At 42.5% G+C, this 26,859-nt stretch overlaps 1 protein-coding gene and 1 pseudogene across 2 annotated transcripts in view; both read left to right on the top strand.

The window, feature by feature from the left end:
* LOC125915493 (zinc finger protein 345-like) overlaps window positions 1–26,859 on the top strand; it is a 78,215-nt gene that overhangs the window by 2,015 nt on the left and 49,341 nt on the right. For both annotated transcript variants that reach the window (XM_049621373.1, XM_049621374.1), the window contains exon 2: window positions 9,588–9,680. The gene's annotated coding sequence lies outside the window, so the exon portion shown is untranslated. The remainder of the gene's footprint in view (window positions 1–9,587; window positions 9,681–26,859) is intronic.
* Window positions 19,306–22,021, top strand: LOC125915585 (eukaryotic translation initiation factor 4E-like; annotated as a pseudogene).

Below are 26,859 nucleotides of genomic sequence, written 5' to 3' on the forward strand. Positions count from 1 at the left end.
CTTTATAGCGTTCTGTGTGTTTTCATAGTGTGATTAAAAGACATCATCCACACATGGGTTTATAAGTTTTACGCCATTGGAAATGTTTCTTAAGTTACCAGGACAGTTTTGTACTGTCACTTTTAATGTGTATATAATTACTTTTTACGTGTATGGATCCTGTCTTGTTTCCATCACTCTTCTCAGGTTTGACACCTTCATGAACATTGCTTTGGAGTCCTCTGTATATTGACCTGTGTGTCATTTTAGATCAACTCTAGGGCAGATAACCTGGATTAAAGCCTAATCCCTTCCATGTACTGGATGGTTGACAAAATATTCTCATAAAAAAGGAAGAATAATATGTTCTGTTAGATTATTAATACTTATTTGTGCATTAATTTATGAAAAAATCGTTAGAATGTCATCTAGTAACTGATATTGTTGGGCCATTTTTGCTAGTCTAGTAGAACCTGCAATTGCGTTTAAATGCCTTCAGTTCCCAGTCCTCCAATACTTCTTGGAGTTCTACCTCTTTGTTATTAAAAAATGTATCCCTTAGCCCACAGGCTACTGCCTGGAAAGAAATGGAGATCCCACCCCAGAACTCAACAGAATCTGCATTCAGGAAGATGTCCGTGCATTATTGTGAAATTCACATTCACATTAGAATTTGCTAAGTACATCTGTAACCCACTAAAACTTTCCATCTAAGACAGAGACACAACGTATACTCTATGATAGAAATACGGTACTCAAAAAGGTGTATGTCTGTGTTGATGCCTTCATTTCAGAATTTATCTTGGGTAAACACAGTATATATAGTGGTTTTGTGGATCAGACGCCATCCTCTTAACTCAGAGTTCGAGAATACATCAGAGCATATTACTGGCTTAATTATCTTATGGATAAAGCAGGGAACACACGTAAGCCAGAACTAGTTGTCCTTAATATAATCAAAGTAACATGAGTTCACACCAGGTAAGAGTCACAGAGTGACTTTTAACAAAGTTAAAGGCGGACTTTACCTTTACACCAGGTAAAGTTGTGACACAAAGGGAACTTTATTTGCAGCACATAAGGAGATCCTTGGGAATAACTTCTGAAGCCTTGATTTCCCAAGCAAGGCTGAGTGGGTTCCTTTTATTTAGAGTTAGGATGGATGTTCAGAAAGGGGAGCCTTGTCATATTAGGTAGAGGCGGACATAAGGCCATGCACATTCCATACGGAAACAGGTCTGTACTTTGTATGTTACATCAATGGGGCTTGTGCTCCTTGGGTGGAGATTTAGTATTACAATGAGGTAAAGATAATTGTCAGTCACCCTAAAGTCTGTCTGCAGGTGTGATTTGGAGGTTAAGCTCACGCTGGTGTCCGTGGCCGGGGCACTGGAGCTCTTTGTCAAGGCACTCATTGCTTGAGGTTCGGAAGTTTCCATTTCCATGATGTGAGGCTATGCCCATCAGGTCTCTTGCCCAAATTGAAAGATAAGCAGGAAAGAAGAGCTGAATGAAAATGTGGGAAAAGGTTTCGTTGGGGACGTGCAGGTGGGCAGTAGGGTCTAGCTGGTGACAAATCCCTCCTCTAGTTTCATTCTGCCCCTCGTTCTCGAGGGGCACCAGCAGAAGGTCCATCCTGGAGCTACTTCCTGCTGGGCATGGGCATGTCATAAGGATTGGCTGAGGAGCAGAATTTCCCCTCAGCTAGATTTTTTTTTTCCTTTTTTTTTTTTTTAATTTTTTTTTTAACCTTTATTTATTTTTGAGACAGAGAGAGACAGAGCATGAACGGGGGAGGGTCAGAGAGAGGGAGACACAGAATCTGAAACAGGCTCCAGGCTCTGAGCTGGCAGCACAGAGCCCAATGTGGGGCTCAAACTCACGGACTGCGAGATCACGACCTGAGCTGAAGTTGGACGCTTAACCGACTGAGCCACCCAGGCGACCCTCCCCTCAGCTAGATTTAAAAAAAAAAATTTTTTTTAATGTTTATTCAGTGTTGAGAGATGGAGAGAGACAGCATGAGTGGAGGAGGGGCAGACAGAGGGGAGAACAGATGCCAAAGCATCCAGGCTCTGAGCTGTCAGCACAGAGCTGACGCAGGGCGTGAACCCACAGACCGCAAGATCATGACCCGAGCCCAAGTTGGACGCGTAACCGACTGAGCCACCCAGGCGCCCTCCCTCAGCTAGTTTTAGATCTGCTTGTGGGTCCCCAAGCTCATGTAACCTCGTGTTACTACCGTTTGTAATTTTATGGTCTCTGAGCTTGGACACAAATTGTACCAAATTCGATGCAAGTATGCAAGGTCCAAACAGCAAGATGAGCAGTATTTTTTGTTAGTTTCCTTTTGCTATGTGATCTTACTGCTGTTTACTAGGGAAGTTATCCCCCAGGGATGGTCCACTGTGTTGATAGCTTTTGGCATCTCTAGGATAATAGTGACAAGAACTCACATTAAGAGAGTGTTCATCGTGACATCAGACCAGAGGAAGAGGGGGCTAGAACGTTATTGTGCTATGTATTAACAATAAGCTGTGGTATTTATTACCCCTCATGGAGAGAGTGATTTAATCTGTTAAACGGGCCTGGCAGCAACCAGTAAGGCTGAAGAAATCAACAGAACTAATACCATACAGATAGTGATTATGTTTTTCTTTTCTTTCTCTCTCTGTCTCTTTTTTTTAATGTTTATTTATTTTTGAGAAAGACAGAGTGCAAGTGGGAGGGTCAGAGAGAGAGGGAGACACAGAATCTGAAGCAAGGTCCAGGCTCTGAGCTGTCAGCACAGAGCCCGACGCGGGGCTGGAACTCACGGGCCGCGAGATCATGACCTGAGCCGAAGGCGGTCGCCCAACTGACTGAGGCACCCAGGTGCGCCTCTCTCTCTGTCTTTTAATGTTTATTTTTGTGAAACAGAGTGTGAGCGGGGGAGGGGCAGAGAGAGGGGGAGACAGAATCTGAAGCAGGCTCCAGGCTCTGAGCTGTCCGCACAGAGCCTCACGCGGGGCTCGAACCCACAAACCGCAAGATCATGACCTGAGCCGAAGTTGGACGCTTAACCGGCTGAGCCACCCAGGCACCCCTTTCGTTGTTGTTTTTAAACAAAATTTTAAGTGTATTTCTTTATTTTGAGAGAGACAGAGCACAAGTTGGGGAGGAACAGAGAGAGAGGGAGAGAATCCCAAGTAGGCTTCGCACTGTAAGCACAGATCCCGATGCAGGGCTTGAACCCATGAACTGCGAGACCATAACATGAGCTGAAACCAAGAGTCAGATGCTCAACAGACTGAGCCACCCAGGCACCCTGAGATTATTATGTTTTAAATTTGAGGACCTTTATCCATTGAGGTTCTCCTTATTTTGAGAGTGTGTCCAGAACAGAAGTTTCAGGTCAGTGAGTTGCTCACAGGAATATTGTCATCTGGTGCTCTGGCTCCCTGGGCCTCTGTGTAGATACTTTTTTTTTACTCTAATCTGGTGGATTCGAGAAGGTAGGATGCCTTCTAATTTGAAGGAAGAGCATGTGGTTAGTAGTACTGGGTGGGGTGATGGCCAAGAGTATAGTCAGGGTAAATATGGGGTGACCCACTTTTCCAAGTTTTTTTTTAAAGTTTATTTTTGAGACAGGGAGAGGGAGAGGGTGAACAGGGAAGGGACAGAGAGAGGAGGAGGGAGAGAATCCCATGCAGAGCTCGGAGCTCGAACTCACGGAAGTATGAGATCATGATCCAAGCCAAGATCAAGAGCCTGACGCTTAACTGACTGAGCCACCCAGGCATCCCTGTTTTTCCATATTTTGAGGTACATCAGTCTCCAGTTTCATTTGAGTGAAGCTTAGTTTCAGTGGGTAGTGGGAGGAAACCTCTCCATCACCTGCTGGGGATTAATTATTTGCTAAATGGCCTGACTTCTGGCTCTGGGGGGGGGGAGGCAGGTGGAGCATTTTGGAAAGTTCTCCCATACGTCATTTCAAATGGGCTGAGCTTTTAGTTTCTTTACTTTATTATTTTTAAGTTTTAAAATTTTTTTAAATGCTTATTATTTTTTTTTTTTAATTTTTTTTAACGTTTATTTATTTTTGAGACAGAGAGAGACAGAGCATGAACGGGGGAGGGTCAGAGAGAGGGAGACACAGAACCTGAAACAGGCTCCAGGCTCTGAGCTGTCAGCACAGAGCCCGACGCGGGGCTTGAACTCACGGACCGTGAGATCATGACCTGAGCCGAAGTCGGCTGCTCAACCGACTGAGCCACCCAGGCGCCCCTAAATGCTTATTTTTGAGAGAGACAGAGAGAGAGGATGAGCTGGGGCGGGGGGGAGACAGGATCTGAAAAGGGCTGTGCACTGACCCCAGAGAAAATGGGCGGAGCTTTCAGTTTGCCTGTTGGGGCTGCTCTGATTCTGGTGAGAGCTGTTGGAACTAACTTTAACCTGTTTTCCTGTGTTTCCTCATACGACTTTGCCAGAGTCTTTTTAGGGTTCTGTTAGCCCATTCTGTCTTCCCAGAAGACTGAGAGGTCTCCAGGCAGAGTGTAACCTCCACTTGATATTTAAGGGCTTGGCTACCTTAGAAATGATTTTTGATATAAATCAAAAAGGTCGTTCTGGATTGACCTTGGCAACCCAAATCAGGGAATTTTCCCCCTTAGTAACGCCCTTTCTGGGGCTCCTGGGTGGCTCAGTTGGTTAAGCGTCGGACTCTTGATTTTGGCTCAGGTCATGATATCATGGTTCGTGAGTTCAAACCCCACGTCTGGCTCTGTGCTGACAGCTCAGAGCCTGGAGCCCGCTTTGGATTCTGTCTCCCTCTCTCTCTGCCCCTCCCCTGCTCGTGCTCTGTCTCTCTCTCTCTCTCTGTCTCTCCCTCTCAAAAATAAACAAACATTAAAAAAACTTAAATTATTAAGGTCCTTTCTGCCTCACAGAGAAAGGCCTCAATCCATCCAGTGAATGTATCCACAAACACCCAAAGGTATCTGAACCCTCTGGGAGCAATTTGCCTTACACTAAGGTCCCTTCACCAACCCTCCCCAGACATTGCCCTTGGATTTGAGTTTCTCTAACTAAAGGGTGTACCTACCAAAGGTCTGGTTTATCATTGTTTGCCTACAGTAGGCACATTGATTTTTTATTTCTCGGTGACTTCCTTCATCGTTGGGGTGCTCATAATCTTTAGTAACCATAGGTATAAGGCTTCCTTACCGTGGTGGGTTGAGGCAGGTACACTCTTCAGGGAGTGAGTCTACAGCAGTCTTAGGTACCCGGATTCTCCAGTGGTTATTATTCATCATCCATCCTCTGGCTGGTGGGGACCATCGATAACCCAGCTTTACAGCCTCTTTTATCTCATTGTGGAAGCAGGACGGAGTGAGCTTACATAGTGGTAGAGAGGGAGTTACTGGAAAATGCAGACTCTCCCCAGACTTGGGTGTCCTTTTGGTGCTGCATCTGCAAAATTATTTTCCTCTGTTCCCTCTGAATTTCCTTTTTGAGGACTCGACGGTGAACCACCGCCACTCGTTTAGGTGTGTGTATGGCTTCTGGCGGTCTGAGAATTTCCTTGCCATATTTAATTTCTCCATGCTTGGTAGTTAGCAGTCTTCCCTCAACAAAAATGTAATCCTATTTGTCATTACCTTTCTTAGCAAAAATGCATATTACTTTCCTTCCATATAGACTTGCTTTCCTTACCATTTTTAGCAGTCTCAATTACACATATCAGAATTACAAGTTGTTTTTTTTTTTAACGTTTATTTATTTTTGAGACAGAGAGAACGTGAACGGGGGAGGGTCAGAGAGAGAGGGAGACACAGAATCTGAAGCAGGCTCCAGGACCTGAGCTGTTAGCACAGAGCGGGGCTCGAACTCACAGACTGAGATCATGACCTGAGCCAAAGTCGGACGCCTAACTGACTGAGCCACCCAGGTGCCCCCAGAATTTTAACGTTTAGGGGCACCTGGATGGCTCAGTCAGTTGAGCGTCCGACTTTGGCTCAGGTCATGATCTCACGGTTTGTGAGTTCGAGCCCCACATTGAGCTCTGTACTACCCTCTCTCTGCCCCTCCTCCACTCACACTCAGTTTCTCTCAAAAATAAAGTAAAAACATTAAAAAAAAAAGAATTTTAACATTTAGAAACCTGAATTTCTAGTAAAAAATAAGTACTACCCAATTGTGAACTGTTGCACCAGAATTCTTTAGATTGGCAAATTTATGAACATATGTCATAATTTCTAGAATAGTTTTTTGATAGAACTATATATATATATATATATATATATGTAAATGTTTATTAATTTCTAAGAGAGAGAGAGAAAGAGAGAGAGAGGCAGAGCATGAACAAGCGAGGGGGGCAGAGAGAGAGGGAGACCCAGAATCTGAAGCAGGCTCCAGGCTCCAAGCTGTCAGCACAGAGCCTGATGCAGGGCTCGAACCCATGATCCGTGAGATCATGACCTGAGCCGAAGTCGGATGTTTAACTGATTGAGCCACCCAGGTGCCCCAAGAACCTTTTAATAAAGCATAAAACATGTGTACTTCCAGACCCAAATTTATGTCTAGTTTCTCTCTAATAAAACAAGAACAGATAAACCTAATGTTTAATAATCAGTGTTTCAGTATTCTGTCTTCTTAGGAAAAGACTTAGATATCCAGTGAGTTCAAACCAGTTTATCATTTACTTGAGCAAAACTTCAGAGTGTTAGATTATCAAAGATTTTGTAAGCTATTTAAACATTCACCTATCAGTCTTTTTTCTTATTGAACTTATTTACTCTTTAACAATTACCCATGAAAACCATGGGACAGACCGAATTTTAAGTTCTTTTCGGTGACAAATTGTAACAGATACTACGTGAACATGACTAGTAAATTCAGGTAGAACAAAGGTTAATTATCTCTTATTTTCGATGTTGATAATTCCAAAAGATCTGCCTATTTTATTTTATTTTTTTTTTAATTTTTTTTTTCAACGTTTTTTATTTATTTTTGGGACAGAGAGAGACAGAGCATGAACGGGGGAGGGGCAGAGAGAGAGGGAGACACAGAATCGGAAACAGGCTCCAGGCTCCGAGCCATCAGCCCAGAGCCTGACGCGGGGCTCGAACTCACGGACCGCGAGATCGTGACCTGGCTGAAGTCGGACGCTTAACCGACTGCGCCACCCAGGCGCCCCAAGATCTGCCTATTTTAATGAAACCAACAAGCTTAAACTTTAGTTTACAAAAAATGATCCCAGAGATGTGAATGTGAAAAACGTTTGGCATATATATATCATATATATGACATTCTAATATATACACACATACACACACACACACACACACACACACACACATATATAAATAAGCGTTTGTCTCTTGAACCGGTTAAATAGAGCTCTTACTTGTTCCAAGTGCCGGCTTCCAGTGACCCAGGGAGTTGCTGTCTCCTTTGTCTGGGGATAGAAGGAAAGGAGGAAGTGCTCAGGGTGGAGATTTAAGCTGGGAACAAGAAGCCGACCAAACAACCAGGTGGGATGGAGATTTCAGTCTCAGACCTTAGCCCCGTCTCTGCTGGGTCACTCCCATTTTGCAAGGTTGGACCATCCCAAGCCTGTGAATGGCTGGGTCCTGTGATCTTCCGGGGATGTCTAGACTCAACTTGAATGAGTATTCAATTTTCCCCGAGTATTCTGAGCGTTATGCCGTCCTGCCCAGACTTTGTGGGACAGCTCTCCCCATTTACCTCTTAAAGCTGTGCCACAGACCTGGTATGGCTTATCCCAACAGAAATCCTTCTGAGTAATAGTACTCAGAATGCCCACTGGATTTCAGGGGCCGTCAGAACACCAGGCTGGCAGTCATAGGTGTGAAGAGTGAGCGCCCCCTCTGTCCCCCAAGGAATCTGCCTCCTGCCACAGTAACTTGAACAGGTTTAGCCAGAGTGACCTTGTGCTGACCGCTGCTTCATCTGTTGGGAACCAGGGAAACAGAGACCAGAACCTGAGAAACACACATGTGGATTGCCAGATTCGTAAGTGAACTAAAGTGAACTTGCTCCTTGGTGAGTCACAGACAGAAACGACACCAAGCAGAGTTGCCAACACAAGGGAAAGTTTATTTGTAGCAAATAAGGAGGTCACAGGGAATAACTTCTAAAGCCAAGACTCCGGAGCAAGAGTGAATGAGTTCCTTTTATTTAGGCTTAGGGTGAATATTTATTTTTCCCTTTTTTTAAAATTCAAATTTTACTTTATTATTACTATTTTTTAAATTTTTATTTATTTTTGAAAGAGAGACGGAGCGTGAGCAGGGGAGGGGCAGAGAGAGAGGGAGACACAGAATCCATAGCAGACTCCAGGCTCTGAGCTGTCAGCACAGAGCCCGACGTGGGGCTTGAACTCACAGACTGTGAGATCATGACCTGAGCCGAAGTCGGATGCCCAACCGACTGAGCCACCCAGGCGCCCCTATTATTACTATTTTTTAAATTTTTATTTATTTTTGAAAGAGAGACAGAGCATGAGTGGGGGAGGGGCAGAGAGAGAGGGAGACACAGAATCTGAAGCAGACTCCAGGCTCTGATCTGTCAGCACAGAGCCTGACGCAGGACTCAAACTGATAAACCGTGAGATCATGACCTGAGCTGAAGTTGGACGCTCAACTGACTGAGCCACCCAGGCGCCCCTATTTTATTATTATTTAAAACAAATTATTTATTCTTGGGGGGCGGGCAGAGAGAGAGAGGGGGAGAGAGAGAGAATCTCAAGCAGGCTTCGCACTGTCAGTGCAGAGCCTGATGCAGGGCTTGAACTCACCAACCGTGAGATTTATGACCTGAGCTGCAGTCAAGAGTCGGATGGTTAAGTGACTGAGTCATCCAGGCGCCCCTAAAATTTAAATTTTAGTTAACGTACAGTGCAGTATTGGTTCCAGGAGTAGGATTCAGTGTTTCATCACTTCTATACAACACCCAGTACTCATCCCACCAAAGTGCCCTCCTCGGTACCCATCACCCATCTAGCCCACCCCTCACCCACCTCCCTCTGTCAACCCTCAGTTTGTTCTCTATTATTAAGAGTCTCTTGTGGCTTATTGTCCTCTCTTCTCTCCCCTCCCCTTCCCATATGTTCATCTGTTTTCTTTCTTAAATTCCACAAGTGAAATCATATGATATTTGGCTTTGTCTGATTTATTTTTCTTAGCGTAATACATTGTAGCTCCATTCATGTCATTACACATGGCAAGATGTCGTTCTTTTTGATGGCTAAGTAATATTCCTGTGTGTGTGTGTGTGTGTGTGTGTGTGTGTGTGTGTACACGCATGCACACACACACACATGTCACATCTTCTTTATCCATTCATCACTTGATGGACATTTGGGCTTTTTCCATACTTTGGCTACTGCTGATAGTGCTGCTATAAACATTGGGGTTTGTGTGCCCTTTTGTATCTGTATTTTTGTATCCTTTTGATAAGTACCTAGTGCAATTGCTGGATGGTAGTATAGTTCTATTTTTAGATTTTCTAGAATTCTACAGTGTCCTCTCTTCTCTACTGAGCACAGTAGTGGATGGGAAGTTAGAATCTCCAGCAATACTCATATTCCTTTTTCTAATAAACAGATCTTGTGTCAAAGCCAGACCTGGTCATCTTTTTGGAGCAAGAGAAGGAGCTCAGGGATGTGAAGAGAGAGGAGAAGGTAGCCACACACTCAGGTAGGTGGGCATGAATGAAGCAGATGCCAGAGGAGAGGTTCAAATGTCAAGGAGCAAGGTAGACCTTACATTGTGGTTTAGGCAGCTCTCCTTGAATAGAAATAAGTTTGAGAAGGGTAGGTGTATTTCTCTTGCTGTCACAGAGGGACGCGTCCTGTCCAACACTCATCGGGCTCTTACAACCTCTGAGGATTCTCCTTTAGCTCTAGTGATGGTCCATCACATCCACAGCATGGACAAAAGCCTCCTCGTGGATGGTGAGGGCCTCCATGATCTTAAGTGCTTTTCCATTGCTTTTGGAGGCCTGCGGAAATCCGTGCATATTTCTGAGGGTCTCTATGTTAAGTCATTTGTAAGTTCTGTTTTGCCTCCCGTCAGAAGTGTATGAGGATGCGGGGGCATATGGGGATTTGGTGCAGAAATCCCAGAAACAGGGGAGACAGATTTCACCTGTTTTCTGCTTTTTGATTTCCAGTCTTAGGGAGGCTTTAAACATAACTGTACAAAACTGAGACTGAGGAATTTCTCCAGATAACAAAGCACCTCCCTAAAATGAGAAAATCTAATGCTTTATTTCACTTCACAGTTTCCTTATTCTTTCTGGACTGACAGTAGAAATTGCAACTCAGTGTGTTCCAATTTCTCAATTGTTAAATAATTCAGTGTTTCTATTTGTATCCTAGAGTTCCTACATAGGGTAATGCCATACAGGAGCTGGAACATTTAGAACTTAGAGCACATAAAGTGTGCCTGGGTGTCTCAGTCCGTGAAGTGTCTGACCCTTGATCTTGGCTCAAGTTGTGATCTTAAGGTTCCTGGGATCGAGCCCTGTGTTGGGCCCTGTGTTGACGGTGTGGAGCCTGCTTGGGATTCTGTCTCTCCCTTTCTGCCTCTCTCTCTCTCTCAAAAATAAATAAATAAACTTAAAAAAAAGAAATGAGTTGCATAATTAGTAAAAGTCTCATATTAAAAAAAATGTTTTGTTCACACATGTAATTTATTTCAAGAAAAATTAATCCTCAGGTTTTTCTTCTTTCCTGAGAGTGTGTCTGAATTTAATCCCCCAAATTTATTTATTTATAGTTTTTTTAAGTTAATTTTGAGAGGGTGTGCACGCACAAGTCGGGGAGGGGCAGAGAGAGAGGGAGAGAGACAATCCCAAGCACTGTCTACACTGTTAGCACAGAGCTTGACGCGGGGCTCAAACTCCCAAACCGTGAGCTCATGACCTGAGCCAAAATCAAGAGCCAGACGCTTCACCGACTGAGCCACCCAGGAGCCCCTCATCTCCGTATATTTTAAGACAGTGTGGGTTCAACTCAGCTATTCATCAGCTGTATGTCCTTTGCCAATAAAGTTATGTATTTGTATAAATATCACCCATTTATACTTTGCCTGTGACTCATCTTGTTTCTTTCTTTCCATGGTTGGTGGTCAGTGAATGTTTTATGTCTAAATGGGTTGTCATAGTAATGGAATTAATTTCATCAAATACGGTTTCAGGACTAGAACCCAGTGATTCTTTACTTACATATGACACCCAGTGCTCATCCCAACGAGTGTCCTCCTTAATGCCCAACATCGGTTTAACCTGTCCCCCCACCCACCTCCCCTCCAGCAACCCTCAGTTTGTTCTCTAAATTTAAGAGTCTCTTGTTGTTTGTCTCCCTCTCCGTTTTTATCTTATTTTTCCTTCCTTTATGTTCATCTGTTTTGTTTTTTAAATTCCACATATGAGTGAAATCGTATGATATTTATCTTTCCCTGACTGACTTATTTTGCTTAGCACAATACACTCTACTTCTGTCCACTAAGTGTCGACTCTTGAGCTCAGTTCAGGTCTTGATCTCAGGGTCCTGAGTTCAAGCCCCGCCTTGGGTGTCGTGCTGGGCCTGAATTTCCTTAAAAAAAAAAAAAAAAGAAATTCTGTAGCGGAAATGAAAACAACTTGTGCGACCTTATTACAACACTACAAGTTTCCATCATTGTGCAGATATTTGTATTTAGCAGAGACCTTTATATTCTCATGTGATTTTAGTTCCTGTATAGAATGCTTTTATTTCAGCTAGAAGGACTCCCTTTAATGTTTCTTGTAGGGCAGAGGTGTTTACTTGGGAAAGCCTCCATTGGTTCCAGGCTCTGAGCTGTCAGTACAGAGCTGGATGCGGGGCTTGAACTCATGAACCATGAGATCATGACCTTAGCTGAAGTCGGACGCCCAAGTCGGACGACTGAGCCACCCAGGTGCCCCATTGCTTCATTTTTGAAAAACAGTTTTGCCAGATACAGTATTCTTGGTTGGTATTTTTTGATCTTTCTGCCCTTGAATACGTTATCCCATGCACTTCTTTTTATAAGGTCTGCTGAGAAAGCTGCTACTAATCTGATAGGAGCTCTCTTGTACTAGATGAGCTGTTTTTGTCAAGCTGTTTCAGAATTCTCTTCTTTTTGCTAGGTTAATAATAATGTGTCACTGTGCTTCTGTCCTGACATTATCCTACTTAGAATTCACTGGGCTCCTTGAGTTTGTCTCTTTCTTCCCAGGAAGGTGGGAAGTACAAGGCGTTCTTCAGTAGAGCTCTCTGCTCCCTTTCCCTGCCCTCTCCTTCTGGGGTCCCTTCAGTGTGCATATCAGTCCACTTGTGGGTGTCCCATGAGTCCCTTAGACCCTTCTTCCACGTTTTTCTTTGCTCCTCTTCATAGATAATTTATTAAAAAAATATTTTTTTCTTCATAGATCATTTAAAACAAGATGTTTCGAAGATGTCTGCTTCTGCTTGGTCAAGTCTGTGTTGATTCTTTAGTGTGTTTTTTTAAATGTTTATTTTTGAGAGAGAAAGTGAGAGAACAAGCAGGGGAGGGGAAGAGAGAGAGGGGAACAGAGGATCTGAAGCGGGCTCCATGCTGTCAGAGGAGAGCTCAATGTGGAGCTCGAACTTGTGAACTATGAGATCATGACCTGAGCCAGACTGCAACAGACTCTTAAAGTTAAGCCTATATTGTGCAAGCAACCAGGTAATTACTTATTAAGAGGCATTTCTATGGGAACCAAAGAAAAACACAGCTTAATGCTTGGAGCAAATTATTATTATTATTCTTTTTTTTTAATTTTTTTTTTAACGTTTATTTCTGAGACAGAGAGAGAGACAGAGCATGAGCAGGGGAGGGGCAGAGAGAGAGGGAGACACAGAATCTGAAATAGGCTCTAGGCTCTGAGCTGTCTGCACAGAGCCCGACGCGGGGCTCGAACTCATGGACTGCAAGATCATGACCTGAGCTGAAGTCAGACGCTTAACCAACTGAGCCACCCAGGTGCCCCAATGCTTGGAGCAAATTATAAACCCAGTGTCTGAGTCCTGAGTGCTGTCAGTGAGAGGATTTCTACATGTCGGGCCTGAAGCATCCTCCAGTGGGGTAGGCTTGAAGCATCCTCCAATGGGGTAGGAGCGGACGGTGGGAATCTGATCGATGTTTCTGGCTTGTTCTTTACATGTCTCTGGTGGTTCTTCTGAGTGGCCCACACAGCAGTAGGCAAGAAGATTGTGTGAACCCGGGCTGTTGTGGGAATTTCCCTGAGGTCTACCTCAGCTGTCTAGCTTCAGTTTGCAGGGCTTCAGGAAAAAGGGCAATTTTAGTTCTCAGTGATTGCAAGCCAAGAGAATGAGAGAAAATTAGAAACCTTAGTTTGGACAGTCATAGCCAGATTTTTGAGGAAGCAAGTAGAATTCAGGATCCAGCCCAATTTATAGCCAAACAAAAACATTAAGAGACAGTTAATCAGAGCTAGAATCTGACACCCCCAAATATGTGTTACTAAAACAATTTTTTTCTCCAAAATCACCCTCATTTCCATCAAAGATCTTCAAATGCAGACTAATAATGCATTTATTAAAGAATTCCAAGTTTAACAAATTTGGCCTGATTTACATAACACAGAAAGAATAGTGCTTGGCCATATATAGTTTTGTTTTTTGTTGTTGTTTGTTTTGTTTTGTTTTATGTCTGCTTTGCTGGAACTTCCCCCCCTCCCCCCCAACATTTTATTTTTAAGTAATCTCTACACCCACCATGGGGCTTCAGTTTACAACCCTGAGATCAAGAGTCAAATGCTCCACCAACTGAGCCAGCCAAGTGCCCTTGCTGAAACTTTCTATAAGAAATTTCAGACTGAAATTTCATAGTATCTCGAGACCAGAAGACAGGCCAAATATTTGCCATTACATTTGCTTGCAATATCTGTGATTTAGGTGAATTCCTCTTTTCTTGATGTCTCCCAAGTATCCTGAGGTTCCTGCACCTGTCAGGATGCGACATTCTTTTTTTTTTTTTTTTTTTAACGTTTATTAATTTTTGAGAGACGGAGAGCATGATTGGGGGAGGGGCAGAGCAAGGGAGACAGAATCTCAAGCAGGCTCTGTGCTGTCAGCACAGAGCCTAATGAGGGGCTTGAACTCACGAACTGTGAGATCATGACCTGAGCTGAAATTAAGAGTTGGATCTTAACCTATGGAGCCACCCAGGCGCCCCAAATGTTATTACATTTTAACAAGTTGCTAAATTCCCTAAGGCTATCTTTGTAATCCATGACCTTTCTTTCCCTCTTCTTTTCTGCTTTGTTATTTTCCATAATTTTATCTTCTGCTTCTCTGCCTCATCCATCCTCGTTTTTATGGCCTTCATTTGGGTTTGCATATTGGTTATAGCGTCTTTATTTCAGCCTGACTAGATTTTAGTTCTTTTATCTCTGTAGAAAGAGATTCTTCAGTATCTCCAGCTAGTATCCATATAAGTTGTTTTAAATTCTAGTTCGTACATCTTCTATTTGTATTGATTAAATGGAGTGAATTACATCCATCTCATCATTTTGTTCAGGAAAGAAAAGAATGAAAAACAAAAAACAAAACCCCAAGAAGTAGATCCTGGGTGTGTTTTGGTCTGCTTATTAAAATAGAGTCTCAGCATGCCTGGGTGGCTCAGTCGGTTAAGCATCCAAATCTTGATTTTGGCTCAGGTCACGATCTCACAGTTCGCGAGTTTGAGTCCCGCATCGGGCTCAATGCTGACAGTGTAGAGCCTGGTTGGGATTCTCTCGTCCCTCTCTCTGTCTCTCTGCCCCTCCCCTGCTTGCTCTCTCTGTCTCTCTCACAATAAATAAATGAACTTAAAAAATTATGTAAAAAATAACATAATACGTTTCTCTGGTATCTTTTAAGTGCTTATTCATAACATGTTCCATGAGAGCATTTTATGATTGATTTAATTAATTTTGTTCACACTATTACAGCCGTGTAATACATGCTAGTGGTTCAAGATAGTTGGTTTTCATGGGTGCACAGTCACAGTGTAAAATTATAGTCCTGTAGAAAGATCTTTTTTTTTTTTTATTTTAATTTTTTTTTTAACGTTTTATTTATTTTTGAGACAGGGAGAGACAGAGCATGAACAGGGGAGGGTCAGAGAGAGGGAGACACAGAATCCGAAACAGGCTCCAGGCTCTGAGTTGTCAGCACAGAGCTCGACACAGGGCTCGAACTCACAGACTGTGAGATCATGACCTGAGCCGAAGTCCGCCGCTTAACCGACTGAGCCACCCAGGCGCCCCAAGAAAGATCTTTTTTAATAAAACATCCCTTTTTATGTATAACTTCTTGGGTTAAATTTTCTGTTATTCTGGTTATCCAGTTCCATAATAATGTGCTTCCTTTTTCATAGTACTTTCCACAATATTATTTAGTTGCGTTTTGCTTTTTACCTATATCTTATGTTTTGGATGACAATTTCAACTCATTACATTTTAAGATATTGTAGGGTTTAACTCAACTATGAATCAGCCATATTTCCTTTGCCAATAAAATTATGTTATGTATTTGCATAATTACCCATAATACTTTGTGACTCCTCTTGTCTGTTTTCTTGGTTAGTGGTCAGTCTATGTTTTATCATGGCTAGATGAGTTATTCTAATCATAGGATGAATTTCATCATCTCTTTTTTGATGAATTATATTCTCTTTGTGAAAGAAATACTTTTATGAGTTGAGGGTTATTTTAGAAAATATTATATCTCTGTATCAAGTTTAGGTATTACATTTTATTCTTAATTGTGGTCCTAGATAGAGAGCATAAAATCTGCCATGTTAAGCATTAAAAAAATTTTTTTAATTTAAAAAAATTTTTTTTTTAAGTTTATTTTTGAGAGAAAAAGAAAGTGTGTGTGCGCGTGGCAGAGACAAAGAAAAAGAATCCAAAGCAGGCTCTGTGCTGTCGGCCCCTGTGTACGCAGGGCTCAAACTCACAAACCATGATATCATGACCTGAGCCGAAAACAAGAGTCTGACGCTCAACCGACTGAGCCCCTCAGGTGCCCCACCACGTTAACCATTTTTAACAGTAGAGTCAAGTGTATTCACATTGTTGTAAAACTGATTTCTGGAATGACTTCATTTTCAAACCCCAAACTCAATACCTATGTTAAACAGCCGCTTCTCCACATCCCTCTGCCTGAGCCCCTGGCTGTCACTGTTTTTTCCCCCCACAGCCCCCCTCTCCCCTCTAATGTAGAGGTTGACTACATTAGATTACTCTTGTAAATGGAATCCTGTAATATCTGTTTTTTTTAATCAACTTATTTTATTAAAAAGAAAAATTTTTTTTAACGTTTATTTATTTTTGAGACAGAGAGAGACAGAGCATGAACGGGGGAGGGTCAGAGAGAGGGAGACACAGAATCCGAAACAGGCTCCAGGCTCCGAGCTGTCAGCACAGAGCCCGATGCGGGGCTCGAACTCATGGACTGTGAGATCATGACCTGAGCCGAAGTCGGACGTCCAACCGACCGACCCACGCAGGCGCCCCTCAACTTATTTTAATTAACATAATGCCCTCAGGTTTTACCTATGTTGTGTGCTGTGATAACATCTTATTCTTTGTCAAGGCTGAATCATATTCCAGTTCACATATATGCTACATTCCCTTTATTTAGCCATACAAAGACATTTCTCTTGCTTCCCGTTACTTGGCTTTTGTGAATAGTGCTGTAATAAACTCGGTTTTGGAGATACCTATAGATCCTTTGATTTCTTCTCCTTGTATCTTTAGAAGTGGGGTGGCTGTGTTCTGTGTTGATGTTGTTTGTTTTCCATAGTGGTTGCACCGTTTGTAGCTCTTCCGGCAGTGTAGAATGGTTCCGGTTCTTGTCCCAGCCAACATGTGTTGATTTTGTTGTTTGATGGTGGCATCTTAATAAGCGTGAAGTGGTTTTTACTGTGGTTTGATTTGTGTTTCTCTAATACTTAGTGATTTAGAGTGTCTTTCAAATGCTTGTCTATTTGCGATCTTGGTTTATGTCTACTGAATCCATTGTCCGTGTTTTAATTATACCGTATTTTTCATGTTGTAAGCCTTTTGTCTACATTCTGCAAGTTAACTCCTTATCCACTAGATTCTTTGAAAAATTTCCTTCCATTGCACAGGTCATCTTTTTGTTCCATAGATTATGTCCTTAGACTTTTTCTGAATTCTGTACATTTTAGTGTATTACGTTTTATTTCATTTGTCTCCAGATATTTTCTGATTGTCTTTTTGATTTTTTTTTTTTTTGACCCATTGGTTATTCAGGAGTTTCTTAAACTTCTTCTTTTTTTTAAGTGTATTTATTTATTTTGAGAGACAGCATAAGGCCAAGCAGGGGAGGGGCAGAGAGAGAAACGGAGAGAGAGAATCCCAAGCAGAGCCCAACGTGGGGCTCAAACTCCCGAACTGTGAGATCATGACCTGAGCCAAAATCAAGAGTCTGACGCTTAACCAACTTGGCTCAGTTGGTTGGGGCCCAGGTGCCCCAAGAGCGTCACAAACCATTTAAAATTGATATTGTCAATTGCCTTCAAAATCTCCTACTTAGGACCACCCCTGCACATACTGTATGGCAGCAACATCCCACATTCTACCTTTTATGTTGTGTACTCTGTAACCTAGATTTATGATTTTTATGCTTTGGTTGAGAACAATTTTATTTATTTATTTAATTTTTTTTAATGTTTATTTATTTTTGAGACAGAGAGAGACAGAGCATGAACGGGGGAGGGGCAGAGAGAGAGGGAGACACAGAATCAGAAGCAGGCTCCAGGCTCTGAGCCATCAGCCCAGAGCCCGACGCGGGGCTCGAACTCACGGACCGCGAGATCGTGACCTGAGCTGAAGTCGGACGCTCAACCGACTGAGCCACTCAGGCGCCCCGAGAACAATTTTAGTAGCAGAAATAACATTGATTAGTGCTACCTCATTACAGTATTCAGGTTTGTGTATTTGTGGCAATATTTACATTTACCGGAGAACTCCGTATTTCCATGTGGTTGTAGTGTTTAGAATCCTTTTACTTCAAGTGGAAGAACTCTCTTTAACATTTCTTGTAGGGCAGATCTAGTGGTAAACTTCCAGGGTTTGTACCCGAGAAAGCCTTCTTTTCTCCATAGTAGAAGAACAGTTTTGCCAGGTAGGGCATTCTTGGTTGACATTTTTTATCTTTCTGCACTTGAATATATTATCCCACGCACCTCTTCCAATTAGGTCTGCTGAGAGCCCTGCTAATGATCTGATAGGAGCTCTCTCGTACATGATGAATTACATTTGTCATGCTGTTTAAAAATTCTCTATTCACCTGTGCCTTTTGATAGGTTAATTAATTATGATGTGCCACTGTGTTCCTGTCTTGACATTTATCCTACTTTGAATTTGCTGAGTTACTTGAATTTGTCTTTCTTCCCATAAATGTGGGAAGTGGAAGGCATTAACTCTTCATGTAAGTTTTCTTCTCCATTTCTCTCTTTTCATGGAGAACCCCTTAATATATAAATTGCTCCCTATCTTAGTGTCCCGCAAGTCCCTTAGGCTCTGTCCTTTTCCATATTTTCTTCCGTCAATGGAGAATTTAAAACAAGGGGCCTTTAAGATGTCTGATTCTTTCTTTTCCTTGGTGAATATTGCTTGTGAACCTGTAGCATATTTTTGTTTTTTTAATGTTTATTTATTTTTGAGGAGAGAGAGAGAGAGAGACAGAGCATGAGCAGGGCGGGGGCAGAGAGAAAGAGAGAGAGAGGGAGGGAGACATAGAATCCGAAGCAGTCTCCAGGCTTCCAAGCTGTCAACACAGAGCCCAACACGGGGCTTGAACTCACGAACTGTTAGATCATGGCCTGAGATGAAGTTGGACACTCAACCGACTGAGCCACCCAGGCGCCCCTGTAGTGTATTTTTAAATTCAGTCCCTGGGGCGCCTGGGTGGCGCAGTCGGTTAAGCCTCCGACTTCAGCCAGGTCACGATCTCGCGGTCCGTGAGTTCGAGCCCCGCGTCGGGCTCTGGGCTGATGGCTCAGAGCCTGGAGCCTGTTTCCGATTCTGTGTCTCCCTCTCTCTCTGCCCCTCCCCCGTTCATGCTCTGTCTCTCTCTGTCCCAAAAATAAATAAAAAACATTGAAAAAAAATTTTTTTTTAAAATAAATTCAGTCCCTGAACTCTTCAGCTCCCAATTTCTTTTTAGTTGTTTTTTATACTTTGTCTGTTGGGATTTTCATTTTGGTTGTGAGTAGTTTTCCAGATACGATTTTTTTACCTGTTTGTTTTCTCTTTTTTCTCCAAGAGCATCTTTATGATTGTTATTTTGAATTCTTTGTCAGATAATTAATATTCTGTATTTAGGGCCAGTTTTGAGTTTTGTTTATTTTTTTTAAATTTATTATTTTTTTTTAATGTCTGTTTATTTTTGAGAGAGAGACAGAGCATGAATGTGGTGGGGAGGAGGGAGTGGTGCAGAAAGAGAGGGAGGCACAGAATCCAAAGCAGGCTCCAGGCTCCACACTGTCAGCATGGATCCTGACGCGGGGCTCTAACCCACAAGCCATGAGATCATGACCTGAGCCAAAGTCAGACGCTTAACCGACTGAGTCACCCAGGCGCCCCTATTTTTGGTCTTTCGGTTGGAACACATTTTTCTCTTTCTTTGTATACCTTGTGATCTTTCGCTGAGATTTGGGAATTCAAAAAACCTCCAGTCCCAGGCTTCATGTACTTGCTTTGTACCGCAGAACAAAAATAACAGTCAACTACGCTAATAATCCTGGGGCCTGTCAGACCTAATCTGGGGATGTGTAATGTCTGTGTTTTTGTAATATCCCAGTTAAAAAAGGCTTTGTTGTTTCTTGTTTAGAGCCCATGATACATTACTGTCCCTGGTGTTTGTCTGCAGCTGTAGTCTCTCCAGTGTTTCAATAAGTACTCAGCTTTTATTCTGAGCAACCACCATGACCATCTGTCTCCCCTCAGTGGAATCCTACAGTATCTGACTTTTTGTGAGTCATTTATTGCACTTAAAATAATGTTTTCAAGGTTTATCTAAGTTGTATCATGTGACAAAATCTATTTCTTTTCCAAAGGTGAAAAGTATTTATGGTATGCATATGCTACATTAAACAAATATTTATCTTTGAGAAGGGAGAGAGAGGGGCAGAGAGAGGAGAGGGTCTGAAGCAGGCTCTGCACCGTCAGCAGAGAGCTGCTGTGGGGTTTGAACTCACAAGCCATGAGATCATGACCTGAGCCAAAGTCAGACGTTTAACTGACTGAGCCACTCAGGCCTCCTGCACCATTTATTTTTTTTATTTTTAAAAATTTTTAATGTTTATTTATTTATTTATTTATTTAAAAAAATTTTTTTTAACGTTTTATTTATTTTTGAGACAGAGACAGAGCATGAACAGGGGAGGGTCAGCGAGAGGGAGACACAGAATCGGAAGCAGGCTCCAGGCTCTGAGCCATCAGCCCAGAGCCTGACGCGGGGCTTGAACTCACTGACCGTGAGGTCATGACCTGAGCCAAAGTGGGCCGCTTAACCGACTGAGCCACCCAGGTGCCCCTGTTTATTTATTTTAGAGAGAGAGAGAGAGAGAGAGAGAGAGAGAGATGGAACATGAGCAGGGAGGGGCAGAGAGAGGGAGACATTGAATCTGAAGCATGCTCCAGGCTCTGAGCGGTCAGCACAGACCCCGATGTAGGGCTTGAACTCACGAACCCTGAGACCATGACCTGAGCTGAAGTCGGAAGCTGAACCGACTGAGCCACCCAGGGGTCCCGCTCCTCCACTATTTTTAAAAAATGTTATTTATTTCTTTTGAGAGAGACAGAGTGAGAGGGCGAGGGGCAGAGAGAGAATCCCAAGCAGGCTCCACATTGTCCGTGCAGAGCCCGATGTGGGGCTTGAACTCCGAACCTGAGATCATGACCTGAGTCAAAATTACGAGTCACACACTTGATGTGACTTGTGTCAGATCAGACAAGATGGCAACTGTGGAACCGGAAACCACCCCTACTCCTAATCCCCACCCCCCTTCAGAAGAAGAGAAAACAGAATCTAATCAGGTTGCTAAGCCAGAACACTGTATTAAACTTCCTTTACAGAACAGATGGGCACTCTGGTTTTTTAAAAATGATAAAAGAGGGGCGTCTGGGTGGCTCAGTCGGTTAAGCGTCCGACTTCAGCTCAGGTCACGATCTCACCGTCTGTGAGTTCGAGCCCCACGTCGGGCTCTGTGCTGACAGCTCAGAGCCTGGAGCCTGCTTCTGATTCTGTGTCTCCCTCTCTCTCTGCCCCTCCCCCGTTCATGCTCTCAAAAATAAATAAACGTTAAAAAAAATTTAAAAAAAAATGATAAAAGCAAAACTTGTCAAGCAAACCTTCAGCTGATCTCTAAGTTTGATACCGTTGAAGACTTTCGGGCTCTGTACAACCACATCCAGTTGTCTAGTAATTTAATGCCTGGCTGTGACTACTCACTTTTTAAGGATGGTATTGAGCCTGTGTGGGAAGATGAGAAAAAGAAACGAGGAGGACGATGGTTAATTACATCGAACAGCAGAGACGAAGTGATCTGGATGGCCTTTGGCTAGAGACACTGCCGTGCCTTATTGGGGAATCTTTTGATGACTCTAGCGATGATGTATGTGGAGCTGTTGTTAACGTTAGAGCTAAGGGTGACAAGGGAGCAATATGGACTACGGAAGGTGAAAACAGAGAGGCTGTTACACATATAGGGAGGGCATACAAGGAAAGGTGAGGACTTCCTCCAAAGATAGTGATCGGTTATCAGCCCATGCAGACACAGCTACTAAGAGCCTGGCTCCACCGCTAAAAACAGGTTTGTTGTTTGAGAAGACACCTTCTGAGTATTCTCATAGGAGACTGCGTCAAGCAGTCGAGATTTGGGAGCTGAACCAAAGCCTCTTCCAAAGCAGAGTGGACTGCATTTAAATTTGATTTCCATCTAAATGTTGCTAAGATATAAGAGAAGTCTCACTCGCCTTTGTCTTGTACTTCTGTGTTCGCTTTTTTGTTTGTTTGTTTGTTTGGCTAGAGTGTCCACTATCCCAATCAAAGAATTACGGTACACATCATCCCCAGAATCCATGAATGTGTTCCTGGCCCACTCTGTAATAGCTTAGTAGAATTACCATTATAAACACATTTTACGCATCCACAATATTTAAAAAGGAACTTGCATTTCTGTAGCTTAAAGGAAAAAAAATTCTGTTTATGTTCCATTGTATGCAGGAGCATATTTTGCTGGTTTGGAAGAGTATGATGCATACAGTTTTCTAGCAATTTTCTTTGTTTCTTTTCACAGCATTGTCTTTGCTGTACTCTTGCTGATGGCTGCTAGATTTTAATTTATTTGCTTCCCTACTTGATAACGTTAGTGATTCTGATTTCAGTTTTTCATTTGTTTTGCTTTTGTTTTTTTCCTCATGTAACATTGGTGAAGGATCCAGGAATATGACACAAACATTAATTTTGTGCAAAAAAAAAAAAAAAAAAGAGACACTTAACTGACTGAGCTACCCAGTTGCTCCTTCCTTCATGACTATTAATAGAGTATAGATGGTTTTCTTTATACAAGGTTGTTGCTCAGAAATCCACCGATCATTCTGTAAAAACTCTCCTGTATCCTCTGAGTTGCTCTCTCTTGTTCCTTTAAAATCTTCTTTTTGTTTGTGATACTTGGCAGTGTGATCGTATTGTGTATCTGTGTGGACGCCTTTTAGTTTATTTTATTTGGAATTCATTGTGCTTCTTGATTTTGTAGGTCTGTTTCTTTCCGCGGAGGAGAGACATTTAAGTCATTAATTGCTCATACAAGCTCTCTGCCCCCTTTTCTTTCTCAGTACCGTATTGGGTCCCCTTGATGAATATATTGGTTGACTTGATGGTGTTCAACGGGTCCCTCAGGCATTCGTCCCATGCCCACATTTTATTATTTTTTTTATCTAACATGATTATTTTAATAACTTGTCTTCAAGTTTTTTAGTTCTTTATTCTGCTTGATCAAGTCATAATTAATGCCTCTAGTGAATTTTCAAATTCAGTTATTGTACTTAGCTCTCATTTTTTGTTCATTCCTTGATTATACTTCTGTTTCACTGACATTTTCATAGTCTTCCAGAGTAGTTTCCATATTTTATTTAATTGATTTATTTACTCTTAGCTATTTAATCATCACTTAGATGGTTATTTTGAATTGTATACCAAGTAATATAGATGCCCATTGCCTACAGCCACTTTCTGCAGATGTATCTTGGTTTTTTTTTTTTTTTTTAATTTTCTTTTTTTTAACCTTTATTTATTTTTGAGACAGAGAGAGACAGAGCATGAACAGGGGAGGGACAGAGAGAGGGAGACACAGAATCTGAAACTGGCTCCAGGCTCTGAGCTGTCAGCACAGAGCCCGATGCGGGGCTCGAACTCACGGACTGTGAGATCGTGACCTGAGCCGAAGTCGGACACTTAACCAACTGAGCCACCCAGGCACCCCTGTATCTTGGTTTTTTGACTGTGCCATGTTTTTCTGTCTCTTTGTATGGTTTTTGATCTCTCGTTGAGATTTGGGAATTTAAGCGAGTTTGTCTTCTAGTCTTTATGGACGTGGTTGTTTTCAGGAGAACACCAGTAACAGCCAGCTGGACTAGAATAATTGTATCTGCTCACACCCGTTTGGTCGTTGTACGTGTAACTTTCCAGTAACCAAAAACTTCTCTCTCTTAAGCACGCATGATATCTCGCTCTCCCTGATGTCCATCTTCAGGACTACAGTTTCTCTGGTGCTAACACAGTATTCGCCTTTTTGACTCATGACAACCAATGGTGCATTCATGCTATCTGCCATTCTGTCTTGTACTCTGTGCCATGCAAAACGAAGTAAGTTGATACACTTGCACGAAAAGTCACAGATTGGGACACATCGTCCAATATTCTCTTTGTCTCCAAGGCAAAAAGGAGGGATTGAAAGTTTTCTCACAGTCATCACATGGTGTGCTAGAGAAGGAAGACAACCCTAATGGGCACATGTGACAAACTTTCCTTCCCTTTTCAATGTGATTGTTCTTGATTTCAAAAAGCCTTTGATGGCTTTTTGTGACCTCTGGATTGGCTTATGGAGTCCCAAAAGTGCTCTTTGGTTATATATTGTGTATATATTCATGTCTCCAATGAGGAATGAAGTCCTCATGGTTCCTACTCCATTATCTTGCTGACATTCTCGGATTGATTTTATCTTTGCATATTAGAGTTTATTTATTTGTTAAAATTTTTTTTAATGTTTATTTTTGAGAGAGAGAGAGAGAGCAAGTGGGGGGGAAGGCAGAGAGAGAGGGAGACACAGAATCCAAAGCAGACTCCAGACTCTGAGCTGTCAGCACAGAGCCCAACATGGGCTCATGAGCATGAGATCATGACCTGAGCCAAAGTCAGACGCTTAATGGACTGAGCTACCCAGGTGCCCCTGCATATTAGAGTTTTTAAGTATACTCATCTGCGAGTAGTAAGGGCAATGAGTTTTCTTTTGTGTTTTTTGATGTCTTTCAAGTATATCTTCTCATGACATGCAGGCCTTCTGGCCAAAACCACACATAGAAACTTCATTGCAGAGTCTCAGTGGGGAGACATTCATGTAGTAGTGGCCTTGAGATTTTTCACTTGATAGACTAGGACGATGATGAAGACAGTGAAGGACAGCAGGGATTTTGTGAAGGATATATCCAAACTGAGACAAGTGGCCACAATAAGAATCTTCTTGCCAAAAATGATGAAGGATATAAAACATTTTGGAAAAATTCCCTTTGTAAGTTGGCTACTTTTCCAAAACAGTGTGTTACTGCACGAGAAGACTCAGACCAAATATCTAAACGTTCAAGTTCATGGAAAGAAAAGTTGGAAAATGTGGAAAAGTACCCAGTGCATGCTGAAAATAATTCTTTGAACCATTTTGAAAATAGGGTTGGGTTCACTTATCTAGTCAAATATTTCTGAACATCAGTAATTTAAAAATGCTAAGTGGAATCAATTTGAGAGACCCTTTAGTGAGGGTTCTTTAGTCTTTTACCAACAAATAATCCCTCCTAGTTCAGAAATCTATAAACTTTAGGGGCGCCTGGGTGGCTCAGTCAGTTAAGTGTCTAACGCAGCTCGGGTCATGATCTCGTGGTTTGTGAATTCAGGCCTGTTGTTGGGCTCTCTGCTATTGGTGTGGAGCCCACTTCAGATTCTCTGTCTCCCTCTCTCTCTCTCTGTACCCTTCTCTACTTGCTCGCACTTTCAAAAATAAATAAACTTAAAAAAAAAAAGAAACCTATAAACATCATAAATGTGGAATGATCTTGAACCATTCGTCATTGTTTATTGAGCGTCAGAGAATGAATCATCATGAAGAATTTTACCTGTGTAGTAAAACTAGAACTTTAGTGAGTGATGTGGGAAACCAAATCAACTGAAAAATTAAATTTCTTTACTGCTTACGGCCCATTGAAACAGGCAGAGTGACCTTCCTCTGGGAGCTCAGCTGCCTGGATGTTGACACTTTGCTAAGGGCAAAAGGGGAATCTTAGCTTAACATTATCCTGACCCCCCAGGATCCTGTTAAGTCTACTTTAACATAGAAAAATTCCTTTGGAAACTTCCTTTGTCTCTAACCTTACAAGATATATGCTGGCAATCATCCTCCAAGCATATGGCCTCTGATATACATCTGAAGGGTCTCATGACTGATTTTTTACTAAACAGTGGTAAATGACCTTTTCTTACACAAAAGCTAACCCCCTCAGTGTCCTGGAAACCTTGCTTCCAAAATTCTGTAGAGACTTATGCCATCCCTAACCTCCCCCCAATCTGAATGTACATAATCAGTCATCTGTCACAACCCCAGTGCAGCTCTTTCTGCCCATGGGTCCTGTCCCATGCTTTAATAAAATCACCTTTTTGCACTGAAGACATCTCAAGAATTCTTTTTTGCTATTGGCTCTGGACCCCAGCACTTCAAACCACATCATTTGGTGTCCTAACTTGGGGTTGAGCCTTCTCATTTGGACTCTGAGCCTTGGTGCAAACCCGAGGAGTATTATTTTCTCTTCCTTTACTTTCATTTCAGGGGCCTTTCAAGGAGTATGGTCTATTGGAACACTTCCCTGTGGATTGCTCAGGCTGCAATCCTCTATCTAGCCCGTGGCTACCCTATGGAGGAGAAAGCCTGCCTTTTGGCTGGAAGTTAGTACCCTGGCCGCGAGGGTAATAAGGCTCAGAAACTTGATGCCCTCTTTTGTATTCCTTTCCTTATACAAAGTTGTCTGTCTTGGGCACGGGACAGCCACTTGTGACTAGCCTTGCTGCCAGTCTTAAGACTCCTATGTGAGTCCTCATGGGTCTAATGTGATCCCCTCCACATCCCTGGTCTAGCTACTTCTGGCTGCAGGACCTGCCCTGGGAGCCGGCCAAAACCAGGACCCCATTGAGTTAAATCCCAAGTGGGGGCCATTTCCTAGAGAGGTTGCTTGTAAAGACTACTTGTGATGGAATCTTGCTTAGACCATGATGGATTTCTATCTTTACCATTTTCCATCAGTGTCCTCTGCTAACTACTTAGACTACCGAATTGGGTGATTTTCCCTTATAAAACTGTTTTAGCGTTTTCTATGGGTTAGAAAACAGCACATGGGGATGCAAACTGGCGCAGCCACTCTGGAAAACAGTATGGAGTTTCCTCAAGAAATTAAAAATACAACTACCCTACGACCCAGCAATTGCAGTACTAAGTATTTATCCAAGAGATACAGGTATGCTGTTTTGAACGGGGACGTGTGCCCCAATGT

Source organism: Panthera uncia, assembly GCF_023721935.1.
Source record: "Panthera uncia isolate 11264 chromosome E2 unlocalized genomic scaffold, Puncia_PCG_1.0 HiC_scaffold_19, whole genome shotgun sequence".
Lineage (NCBI taxonomy): Eukaryota > Metazoa > Chordata > Mammalia > Carnivora > Felidae > Panthera > Panthera uncia.